The sequence below is a fragment of the Acartia tonsa genome, chromosome 5 (genome assembly GCF_053477335.1).
Source record: "Acartia tonsa isolate MP-2025a chromosome 5, ASM5347733v1, whole genome shotgun sequence".
In the NCBI taxonomy this organism is placed as follows: domain Eukaryota; kingdom Metazoa; phylum Arthropoda; class Copepoda; order Calanoida; family Acartiidae; genus Acartia; species Acartia tonsa.
The window spans coordinates 40,213,474-40,225,358 of record NC_137264.1 but is presented as its reverse complement, the minus strand read 5'-3'; the positions used below and the strand labels follow the sequence as shown (position 1 = coordinate 40,225,358).

At 30.8% G+C, this 11,885-nt stretch overlaps 1 long non-coding RNA gene and 1 other non-coding gene across 2 annotated transcripts; both read right to left on the bottom strand.

Annotated features, from left to right (window-relative positions):
• Positions 1-7,141: 7,141 nt before the first annotated feature.
• On the bottom strand, positions 7,142-9,587 carry LOC145319499 (uncharacterized). Its single transcript, XR_013879896.1, has 8 exons — positions 9,545-9,587; positions 9,318-9,376; positions 9,001-9,038; positions 8,764-8,822; positions 8,557-8,597; positions 8,167-8,215; positions 7,954-7,998; positions 7,142-7,291 (listed from the first exon to the last, which is right to left on the bottom strand). It is a non-coding gene; the product is annotated as an uncharacterized LOC145319499 (long non-coding RNA).
• A 1,204-nt stretch (positions 9,588-10,791) lies between these two features.
• LOC145320413 (small nucleolar RNA SNORD31) lies at positions 10,792-10,859 on the bottom strand. Its single transcript, XR_013880199.1, has one exon. It is a non-coding gene; the product is annotated as a small nucleolar RNA SNORD31 (small nucleolar RNA).
• Positions 10,860-11,885: the final 1,026 nt, after the last annotated feature.

Sequence of the window (11,885 nt, the reverse complement as noted above, 5' to 3'; positions counted from 1 at the left end):
ACGATGCTACACATAATTTTTTAGTATGGCTAAAAACCGGTTCTAATACACCGGATATTAATTTCGAAGCGATACTGGAAAGGGTTTACATTCTTTTAAGATAGACAAAAATTATATATGAAACTTATATATATTTGGATGAAAGTTTTATATGGATTAAATTGTAGGTTCAAAATGAGTCCGAAAAAAAATAATAGTAAAGTCTACTAAAGTACTATTTATGCAATCTGGTATATGTGTGTGTGTGTGTGTGCGTCATATAGTATTGCTAAAATGCACACAACTATACACTTTAGTTTTCACTTAGCAAACATATTTGCACTGTAACAAATTATACGCTACAAACTGTTTCATTATTGCCTTAAAAATAGTTTTTAAAAATTTGCTTTAGAGTAAAAGTACTAGGTTGTTAAAAATGCTCTAACCCTAAAAAAATCTCCGACTATATTGTTCATAATACAAAAGCAATCTTACACAATTTTAAGTAAAACTAGTCAAAAAAACTTTTTAACAGTGTAGACACAAAACAAATAAAATAATGTGTATAAACAATATCCGAGGACACACGAATCTAAGCTTAAATTTAAAAAAATATTATTTTAAGGGCATTTTTTTTAAGTTACAAAAATGAATATTGCTCAAAGATGACCTAATCAATACATGTTAATAATTTAAAATGTAAAAAGCATAAAGGTTAAAAATAAAAATAAATTTATGGCGTAAAAAATGTGTAGCCTTGTTTGAGTAATACATAATAAAACCCAGGGTGATAAAGTGTGTATAACATATATCAACAAAATACACATCCGGTCACACTTAAACACACACACACACACACACTATTTACTTACTCCCTTGTATGACGTCATCAAATTTCATTAAGGATGTCATAAATTAATAATAATGTTTAAAGTCTAATATGAGCAATCCAAATATTAATGCTAGCTTGATATAAACAAAGCATTTGACGATTAAAATTAATGAGAAAGAAATAATTATCATTGCCTTGTAAAAAAATAGAGAATATTATATACCACATCATTATATATATTTATTTTATATGAATTATGATAAGATAAAAATATTCTATATTTGTAAAAGTTGTATGAAACCAAAGATGAATGTGCAATACTTTAAAAGTCTAGAAATTTTTTGCATATGTCAAGAACACTGACTTGCCTATTGTAAGTGTATTCAAAATCTTCCAGAAGTTTTGTTAATATTTTCCTTTTATTTTGTTATATTTTTATTAGAATATGTGATCTCAATTATTGATAACTATTTATTTGTTATCATTCAAATCCTAATAACAAAATCAAAATGTTTATGTTTTTGAAATTTTCATCCTTGTCAAAGATTAACTAAACTTATTAAGAAAAAAATTCATTCAGGAAAAATATTTAAATTTGTGTAAAATTACTGTGATGTTATTATATTATTAAATGTAATTTTTTTATGGTTTTATTATTATCTTTATTATATTATTATTATTATTTTGTTTTATAAAGGACTATCTCTAAAAATATTTAATCAATTGTTGTTAATAAACGGATAAAAAGTTTTTCTTTTATTTGATTTCATATGTTAAATCGATTGAGCAATCCATAAAAGCGAAAGATTAAAAAATTATAACAGTTCTGTACGATCTAAAAAGGATGACATCATTGATTTTGAACCAAAAATTCTGTATAGATCGATCCCAAAGGGAACTATCTACGAACGAGAGCAAGTGATTCTAAGCACCTTCCAGCATTGATCCATAGTATTTTATTAGTGAATATACTAGGTTTTTGTTTAATATTTTTTTTATCGACTAAAAAGTTAGGTTTCACCACGGTTTTATATGAAAAAATCTTTGAAATGTAAAGCATTTTTCGGTGCATTATCATCAAATGTTTTGATGAGTTCAAACTGTTTTTTAAAAGCTTTGACACAAAAGTATATTATTTTGATTAAAAATGCATAATTAGAAAAAGGGTTGGTAACGTGTAATTTTGGTTACATCATAAAACGATTTACATTTTAAATTTTTTTCCTCTAAAACCATGGTAAAACCCAATTAGATGATAAACCAAATGTTAAACAAAAACCTAGTATATTTACTTATAAAATACTATGGATCAATGCTGGAAGGTGCTTAGAATCACTTGCTCTCGTTCGTGGATAGTTCCCTTTACCTTTATACAGAAAATGTTAAAAGGACATTATAAAGTTGCTTCTCTAATAACACAACATCATACCTAAGGACAGTGGCGTGCTCATGCCTATGCCAGGTGAGTGCGCGATGCGAAAAAAAACATCTACCAAAATAGAGGGGTGTGTATAAGAAACAACATTAGGGGTGTTATTTTATGGTCTGGAGGGTATAGGAGGGTGTGGGCCTTTTAATGTAAATTAAAATATGTCTTAGATTCACATGCTGAACAACATATCCTTATACTAAAGTAACAGGATGTCTAAGTGTTTGTCTGTGTGTTTGTACCGAAGGATCTCGCTTACCGCTGAACCGATCGGGTTCTCCTTAACAGGGTAGCTTCTCATAAGTCCCGGGAAGGTTTATAACTATTTTGAGGGATGGTGGTACCCTCAGGAGAAATCGCACATAGAAAAAAATTACCCCTCCCGAAAAAAAGACTTGAACGAAACATAAACCAATTATTTCTGTAATTAGATATTTTAGATAAAAAAAATCATTCAAAGTGCCACTAGAGGCCTCTAGGGGCGTAGCCGCTAGTAATATACTTAAAGTAGTGGCCTCGCCCCTAGCATCTAGGGGCGCTGTACTTAATTGGGTAAGAAAAAGCTAGAAATTAGACTAAAACCCCACTATGCCTTAACTTACAAAATAGCCTAAAACCACCTCAAGAAATGAGTAAAGCTTCCCTAGAACAATAGAGAAATCCATCGGTTAAGTAGTTAATTAAATCCAAAGCTTTAGACAAAATTAACGGGTATAGTCCTTTTCGTGGCAACGCTCCTTAAGGGGCGATTCTTCGTATTTTCACAGTAGCTTTTCTCCTATTTCTAACCCTGCGGGGCAATCACCTAACCCAGTATAACCGAACCTCAAATAGCCTATTAAAAGCCATTTTAAAAATACGACGAATCACCCCTTAAGGGGCGTTGCCACGAAAGGGACTATTTCCAAAATAACTTACAACTTTGTATATTTATTCAAACAGACATGAAGATGTAGTAAAACAAGGATGACAACATCCATAAAAGCGAAGCACTGAAACGGTAGGACAAACGGACATTAACACTTATATAGTATCTGAACTGAAAAATCGGAACATAAATGTATAAATGTCGAATCAAAATTGTAGGTAAATTTGTTGAAAAACTGCTTAAAAACAGGATAATGTTTATGGACATACTTACATTTCTGGACTTGATTATAGAGTTGCTTCGCTTATAATATTGTTCTTTGTTGTCCCAGAAATCAATATACCAAAAATCAGATCAAACGGATAATTAAAACACTTGAAAATTTGTTGTTAAAAAAGTAGAAAAATCAACATGTTTAAAATGGACGTACGGACATTCTGGTAATGATTATAGAGTTGCTACGCTTTCTAAATCGTACCCAACTACTACAGGAATCATCATGCAAAGTTTGAAATCGATAGGACAATTCTAACATGCCTATATTAACGAATAAAAGCTATCTATCTCGGACGGACGTACGGACGGACCGACCCTAATTATAGAAAAGCTTCGCTTTTAAAAACTATTTAAATATAAAAACTTTAAAAATAGAATTGGTAAATTGTCGCGCAAATGGGTGTGACTTTTTTATATACTTGACAACCCCCTTGGCTGCATTAGGGTTGTGTAGAGGGGTAAATGGGGGTAGGCCCCTTGGGGGAAGTATCAAAACCCCTTATTTTTGGTAGCCTACACGCCTATGCCTAAGGATCCTAGTAAAGAACGTCCATGGTTTTCTTCCATTTTATTTCAAAAAGAAAAATAATTTAATGGGCGGGATAATTTTTAAGAGGCAAGTTTTCTTCGGAGGATTGTTGTATCTCTCCCACAAAAAGTTTGAACCTTCCCAGAAGCTACACTATAAAGGAGCGAGATCCTTTGGAACAGACAGATAAATACACACACATCCTCTTACTTTTATTTATGGATTTTTATGACCTCCATAAAAGCGAAGCTCTTAAAAGAAAGACAAACTGAAGTATAAACGAATGTCAACGCTATATAGTAGTTGTTTCGTCGTAGTAATCTTATCCCAGAGAATCCGATTGGAGAGGTTGCGTGATTATGTGAGGTTAGATTGGTTTGTGTAAGCTAACCTAACATAATCATGCAACCTCCCATATTCACATGTTTCGTTTTTAACATTGTACCTTGTAGTTCTAGGTATCATAATTCCAAATTAGCAAAGGACATTTAAACCTCACACAAAAATTATTTTTAAAAACAGTCTGTTTTACATGGACGTATGGACTTACTGGTATCGATTATTAAATTGCTACGCTTTCTAAATTATACCAAACTGTTACAGGGAAGGTTTATAACTATTTTACCATTACCCTTCCAAGGGAAATCGTCACAAGAAAAAACAATCACCCCTCCAAAAAAATTGTTATAAACTTTTCTTCTTAAATCTAAACTTCAAAAGGGGGATTGGTAGATTTATCCCCATCACAAGCAATAAAGAATCATCCCCAAAAATTTTTGCTCTAACTTTTTAAATCTACAATAAAAATTTCTCTCCTCCTTAAGTGCCCCTAGAGGCGTAGCCGCTTGAATTTTCACTTCCTTGACCAAATTTATGAGTCTGTATTTACATGTTCTAGATCTAATGAAATTCCGTATTACACTGCACAGTGGGCCGGAAAAGGTCAAAATTGATGTCGTTCATTAGTGTTTAAGTGTCCTATCCTGTTTTATAAGGTGGTAAACTGTTTATCTGTAGCAAAGTATCTCACGAACCTTTGAACCGATTGGGTTCTCTTGCTATGTTTTTAGCGAGATCCCTCGGTTAAAAAGACTAACACACATCGTGTTACTTTATTATAAGGACTAGCGGCTACGCCCCTAGAGGCATTTAAGTTGGGAGGGGGAAAATTCGAGCTAATCCAATATTAAATTAACAATTTCGGTTCCGCGGTTAGCAATACCGGACAAAAAATCGCTTACTACTTTGTAAGATACTAGCGGCACTTTAAAGGTTTTTTTATATCTAAAATATGTCTATGTTGCGTTAAACTCTCTTTTCTAAAGTTAAGAATAAAAAATTTCGATTTTTTTGCAATTTCTGTTAAAAACCTTCCCGGGACATACGAGAATATACCCTATTAATGAGAACCCGATCGGTTCTGCGGTTAGCGAGATTCTTCGGCACAGATACACAGACAAACCTCCTGTCACTTTAGTATATGGATACAACAGGCAATAATTAGACAATCTCAATATCCATTAAGTAGTAAAGTAAACAAGGATGACAACATCCATAAGTAGCGAAGCACAAACAATTAAATAAGAATTTAGATATTAGTTGTCAAAAGCATGTATATTAGGAAAATATCACGAAACCTTTTCAACATTTGTTTTAATTTCTTAATATTTATATTTAAGAACTATGATAAACTGACTGATGGTTAAAGTAAATTACATAGTGGATGCTCAAAACAACGGGAAATTTAATTTTGATATGTTTAACTACAAAATTTAAAAAACGGACCATAAACACCAAAGATATGAGGAAAATGTAAAAAATATAAAAATACCAAAAAACTTTAAAAAAAAGGCAATCCTGACCGTCATAGTTGTATTCTTTAAACGATAGAAAATTTTATTTTGATATCTTTAACTGAAAAAATTTTGGAAAGCGGACCATAAACACCAAAGGTATGTAAGAAAATGTGAAAAATACTAAAATAGCCTAAAACCTGCTTAAAGACAGTCTGACCGTCATAGTTGTTTTCTTAAATCGACAGGAAATTCAATTTTGATATCTTTAACTGAAAAAATTTTGGAAATCTGACCATAAACATTTGATATAGAGAAATATGTGAAAAATAGCCTAAAACTTGCTAAAAAGCAGTCCGACCGCCATTGATGTTTTATAGTTAACTAGCGGCTACGCCCCTAGAGGCCTCTAGTGGCACTTTAAATGTTTTTGTTTGTTAAATTTAATTTTTTATGTACGATACCACCTTATTTGACGTTGAAGTCTCCCCTAAGGGGGGGATTTTTTTATTTTTGGGGGGGTTAGGGGTGTCCCACCCCTCAAGAAAATATCTTAAAACCACCACAGGACCAGTAGGTATATTCCCTGAAGAGTAGAGCTCATTCGGTTCAGTGGTTACCGAGATCTTAAGCTTCAGACGGACAGACGGACGGACAGACAGACATCGTTCTACTTTGTATTATAGATTGTGCTCCTTAATAATAGTAATGTTGTCAAAAATTTCAGCCTTTATCTTTTATAGGAGCCGAGAAATTTAAGTTTCCCCCAAACTAAGACGGACGGACATTTCAAATTATAGAGTAGCTTCGCTACTAAAAAATATATTGTAAATTAGACTAATTAATAATCTAACAAAGCTAAGAATGTACGAATCCTTCAAAATAGATTGTTTATTCTTTGCTTTTCTTTCTACAACTGTCAGAGCTGGATCTTTAGTGGTGAGCCAACTTTCCACCAATGAGAGCACAGCAATTCAAGAAATGCCGTGCTGGGATTAGCTGTAAATACTCACCACTGAATGATTTTAAGATCCAGCGATTTTTTTAGGGTACCTTCCTCCAAATTAGTTATTAACCTTCCCGGGATATGAGAAGCTACCCTGTTAAGGTGAACCCGATTTGTTCAGCGGATACCAAGATCCTTCGCAACAGACAAAACAGCATACTACTTAATATACTAGGATATTTCGGCAGAAAGATTTAACAGTTTAGACGAGCAGAAAAAGTCGTTGTAATAGGTAGAAGCTGCCAATAGGTAGTCAGAATTAATGGTTTAAAATTCCATTGTGCTCCACGTTGATGGCAATTTTGATCAGTTTTGGCACTATCCGCACATATATAGCACAAGAGCCGAAAAATAAAATTATCCCATAAATAAGATAAGGTGTACATTTCAAATTATAGAGAAGCCTCGCTACTCAAGCGTTAAGGAAAGTTATATTTTTCAAATTTATTAAGTTTAATAGGCAAATTTAAAACATATATTAATGCAAATTAATGTTGAGCATGCAGTGGTGACCACTTAACAGCTGTAAATTTACAGCCATAATTGTCAAAAGTTATTCAGCAAAGATTCATCCACAACCTAAAAAAAAAGTTTGTTAATATATATGCTTAAACATTATACATTTTAAAGTAAAGAATCGTATCAGTATTAACAATTTTCATCTCTATAGGTCAGGTGAACTATGCTTAAATAATAACATCATATTAAGGAGTTGAAGGATTTACATACATTCGTTATTTCAGTTTCACGCAAAATTGCCCGTATAAAACACCCTACCAGCACTGAAAATTAACTCAATATCTAGGGATAGGCATACAATTTAATAAGTATTTTACTAGGGTTGGCAATCCGTATCCGAAAAATTTTTGTTAAATTTTAGAATCTGATTCAGTTTATAAATAGCGGATTTAAATTCCTTATTAGTAGGCTAAAATTAGCGTCTTGAGTTTTTTTCTTTCAACTCCCGCTTTTTGAAGGCAAAGATTATCATAATTATATATAAAATCTTGTTTCTCGGAAGTGAATTATAGAAAACAAAGAACATTAATTTTTAGGACATGTGTAGCACTTAATTTGTTTAATTTTTAAAAAGAGACATAAAATTTTGCTAAAATCCGGAATCCGCAATTTTTTTTAACAATCTGAATCTGGTCCAAAAATTTGACGGATTCCCATCCCTTTATATTACGAATGTATGCAAATATTCCCTTATTTACTAAAAAATGATAAATTATATATACCTCTTAATTTTACCCCCAGAAGATAAGTCAGTTCAGTCACAAATTCTAAATAAGAATTATATTAACGTTAGCCTTAAAGTTTTTATATTTGTTTAGGATTACAATTATCAGAAATATTTTCATAATCATTAAAATCAGAGGATGTTGCTATTAATCTCATCATAGAAAGAACATGCTAAATAAATTAAAAGATAAATAAAAAGCTTTAATTACTTGTTGAAATATATCTTCCGAATTATTTAGTCAGAAAACTTCAATTGATCTGAATAAGAATAATATTAGTTTTAGCCTTATTTCCACAGGCTAGCAAATAAGGACATAAATAAATAAGCAACTATCCCCCTCCTTTAGCTTAGCATTTCGATAAAGTACAGTTCTGATATAAGGGGGGGGGGGGGGGGGGGTTTAAATATAGCGACTCAAAAATTCTGTCCCAGGTAATTTCCAAGTATCTTTTCCACAGAAAAAAGGAAAAGAACTAACGATGAAGCCTGTAATTAATCTAGCAACATAACGACCAATATGGAATAATAAATCACATACTGGAGATACCAAAGTGCATACTTAATAGCTTAAAACATTTATAACATTAAATTTAGTTACCTTCAATCACTAACAGTCCAAAGTTAATTCGGATCCAAATTCTAAAAGATATTAAATATTAGTTTTGCAATATTTAGAATATGTTTAACTACTTATTTTAAAACAAAGTCAGAAGATAATATCATCGTTATAATCAGGATGTTGCTAAATTACCTCATCATTTATAATAAGTAGCAATAGAAATTTCAGGAATATTAAACTAGTTACCTAATTACACAGAGCCAATACGGATACATAATTCTAGATTGACTTGATCCGCTGCCAGCCTAAAATGAAATATATTTAGTAAAGAAATTTTACTAACAATGAAAGTATAATATACTTTAAAATCAGGATTCAATTATCCTCACTAAATTCGGAACACGTATGTCAATATAAACATCATTTTAAATCTTTATACTATAGATTCAACGAGTAAGCTATAGTAAGCTATTAGTTACCTACCTAGAATATTCAAACAGACAGGGTATTAAAGAGCTAGCCTAAATATATATAAAGATTTTGATTTAAAATTTATACGTACAGGATTCAAAATTCCACAATAAAAATTAGGGATAGAGGTGAATAAAGGAATTATTTTAATAATTAAAAAATTTTGTAGCAGGGAAAAAAATAAATCTAGTGCAGAATATACACCCCTGTACTTATTTAGAACATAGTTAGAAGATATTATCATCATTATAATCAGGATGTTGCTAAATTACCTCATAAAGTATAAAAAGTAACACTAGAAATTTCAGGAATATTAAAACAATAGATACCTAATTACACAGAGCAAATCCAGATACTTAATTCTAGATTGACTTGATCCGCAGCCAGCCTAAAATGAAATATTAGTAAAGAAATTTTACCAACAATGAAAGTATAATGCAACTTTAAAAAATCAGGATTCAATTCTCTTCACTATAATTCGGAACAGGTCTGTGAATATATACATCATTCAAAACTATTGTTACCAAGGATTCAAAAAGTTAAAAACTATAGTTACCTAATTAGAATATTCAAACAGCCAGGATAGATTCCCCACATCACATTAAAGAGCTAGCCTAAATAATAAAATATAGATTTAAAATTTTTACGTTCATAATTCAAATCTACATAATAATAATTTTTAAGAGGTAAGTAAAAATCATTTAAATAAAAAAATATCTCTAAAAAATGTTATTTCTTTTAAAGAAACTTTAAATAAGAAGCAGGGACGACGACATACAAAAGCAGAGCACAAAATTATTGATGGAAATACAGATAATTTTAACACTTAAAAAAGATAAGAAAAAAAAACTTAAAAACTTCCGCATTTCTAGCATTACAGACAGACGGAAAACTAAAGAACATACTCAATGTACCCAATGGCGTTAAAAACCAGTGAATTGTAGAAAAGACTAAAAAGTGATGAACATACCTTCGCCATTTGTTCAGTCATAAAATTGTAGAGTACCATGCCTGAACCAAAATAAAATAGATTAACGGCAACCAAGTTTTAATATGATTTGAAAACTTTATTTAATTTTTCAGTATAGCGTATACTTTATTGCCAGTCAACAGTTACAATTCTGAGAGGGCAAGTGAATCATCATGCAAACGTATATGTAGCGCAACAATACCCAAAATTTAACTTACTTTTGGATAGATTACAAAAGGAAGTACTTTTCTTACAAATAAAACAATATTCATACCTATGTTAACAGAATCGAAGACAATTTGACAGAAGATTAACAACCCATTCTAAAATAGTAAAACAAGATAAATTACATGTAAATCTGTGTTTAAGACAAAAATATATAAATATTTAGATTCAGAAATAACAGCCAGTTGTATTTTCACAAGAAATCAAACGGTAATTCCAATTATTCATCATGAATATTAATACACAATTTTTTAAAATCTTAAGTTGAAGTATATTTCAACTTACCTTAATCAAAATCAGAAATGAACACCTTGAATTGGTCCTGAAACATAAAAAAAAATATTAGACAATGCATTATAAGAGACATAAAAATAAATCAAAGACGAAATCATAACAGTTAGTATCATCATAATTTAATTATGTCCGCTCGTCGCTGTAAAATAATCATTTTAACAAGATGCTCATTCATGGAAAAAGTTTTATTTACCTTATAAATACTAGCTTTTCATCATCATACTGAACTTGTTGAAGTTATAAACACTAAGAAAAGATTTAGGAATTAAAAAGTATTAAAGCTAACAATGTATAGAAAATGGTAACTTAAGATCAGTTAATTAAAGAAAACCAATCATCAAATAATTCAGATTGGGGCGGTACGTTGGTCATCATTTCAAATTAATAAAAAAAAATTCTCATTATGAACGTTAATTTTTCAATACTCCATACGAACGCAAAATAAAATCGTTATCATGAAAAAGATAAAATCATTTACCTTAAGAAAAGGTTTCAGGTCCAATTTCTCCGTGCAGCAAAAAAATCTATTATCAAAAGATAATTATTAGAATTTTCTTACCTAGAGCTAAAAATTTTAAAACCTAAATATGTTCAGAAAGTTAGGTTTAGAATGAAGTTGTCAGCAATTTTGGACTCAGTAGACCGTCGTGATTGTATCATCATTTAGTCTGTTCGAATAATGAAAAAAAAAAGCGAAGTAGAGAAATTTGTCATACTCAGTTCCTTTTGATAGGATATTTCAGGTTAAGTAAATGTTAATATATGCACCACAGGGTTAGAGCCCCCAGCAGAGAAGCTACTGTGAAAATACGACAAAACCTACTACTTCAGTTTTCTTTACATGTTCAGTCTGTTTTAGGTATGGAATTCTTTTAAAACAAATACCTTTACAGAAATACAAAGATGCTTCAGATCACGAAACCTCAAGAGAATCCTAAAATAATGATTATGTTAAGTCTAGGGGAATAAAAATATGTTGAATTAAGCATTTTATAATTTTTCAGACAGCACAATAAGTGCATTTTTATCCTATTCCAGTGGGTTCCGCTTTTTCAAGCGCTGGATCATATTAAGAAATTTCATCATTAACAAACAAAATATCCATAAGTAGCGAAGCATAAATTTAAGAGGGACAGAGTTCATGGAGCAGTTCAGTAAATCAAAATGTTGAAAAGAAGGTTTATCAAATAATCAAGTACACAATAAATTCACAAAATCTAATTCCAATTCTGATTAGTACGCCTGTCATTGCGTTACGGACAAAGTTAATTGTAGAGCCAGAATGGATATCAAAAACTCAGTAAAATAATATTTACCTAATTTTATCAAAAATCAGTTTTCCCAATAACAAGAAAACTCCTGAAAATATTTGAATTTGAAATCTCCAGGAAGTTTGGAAAAATAATAA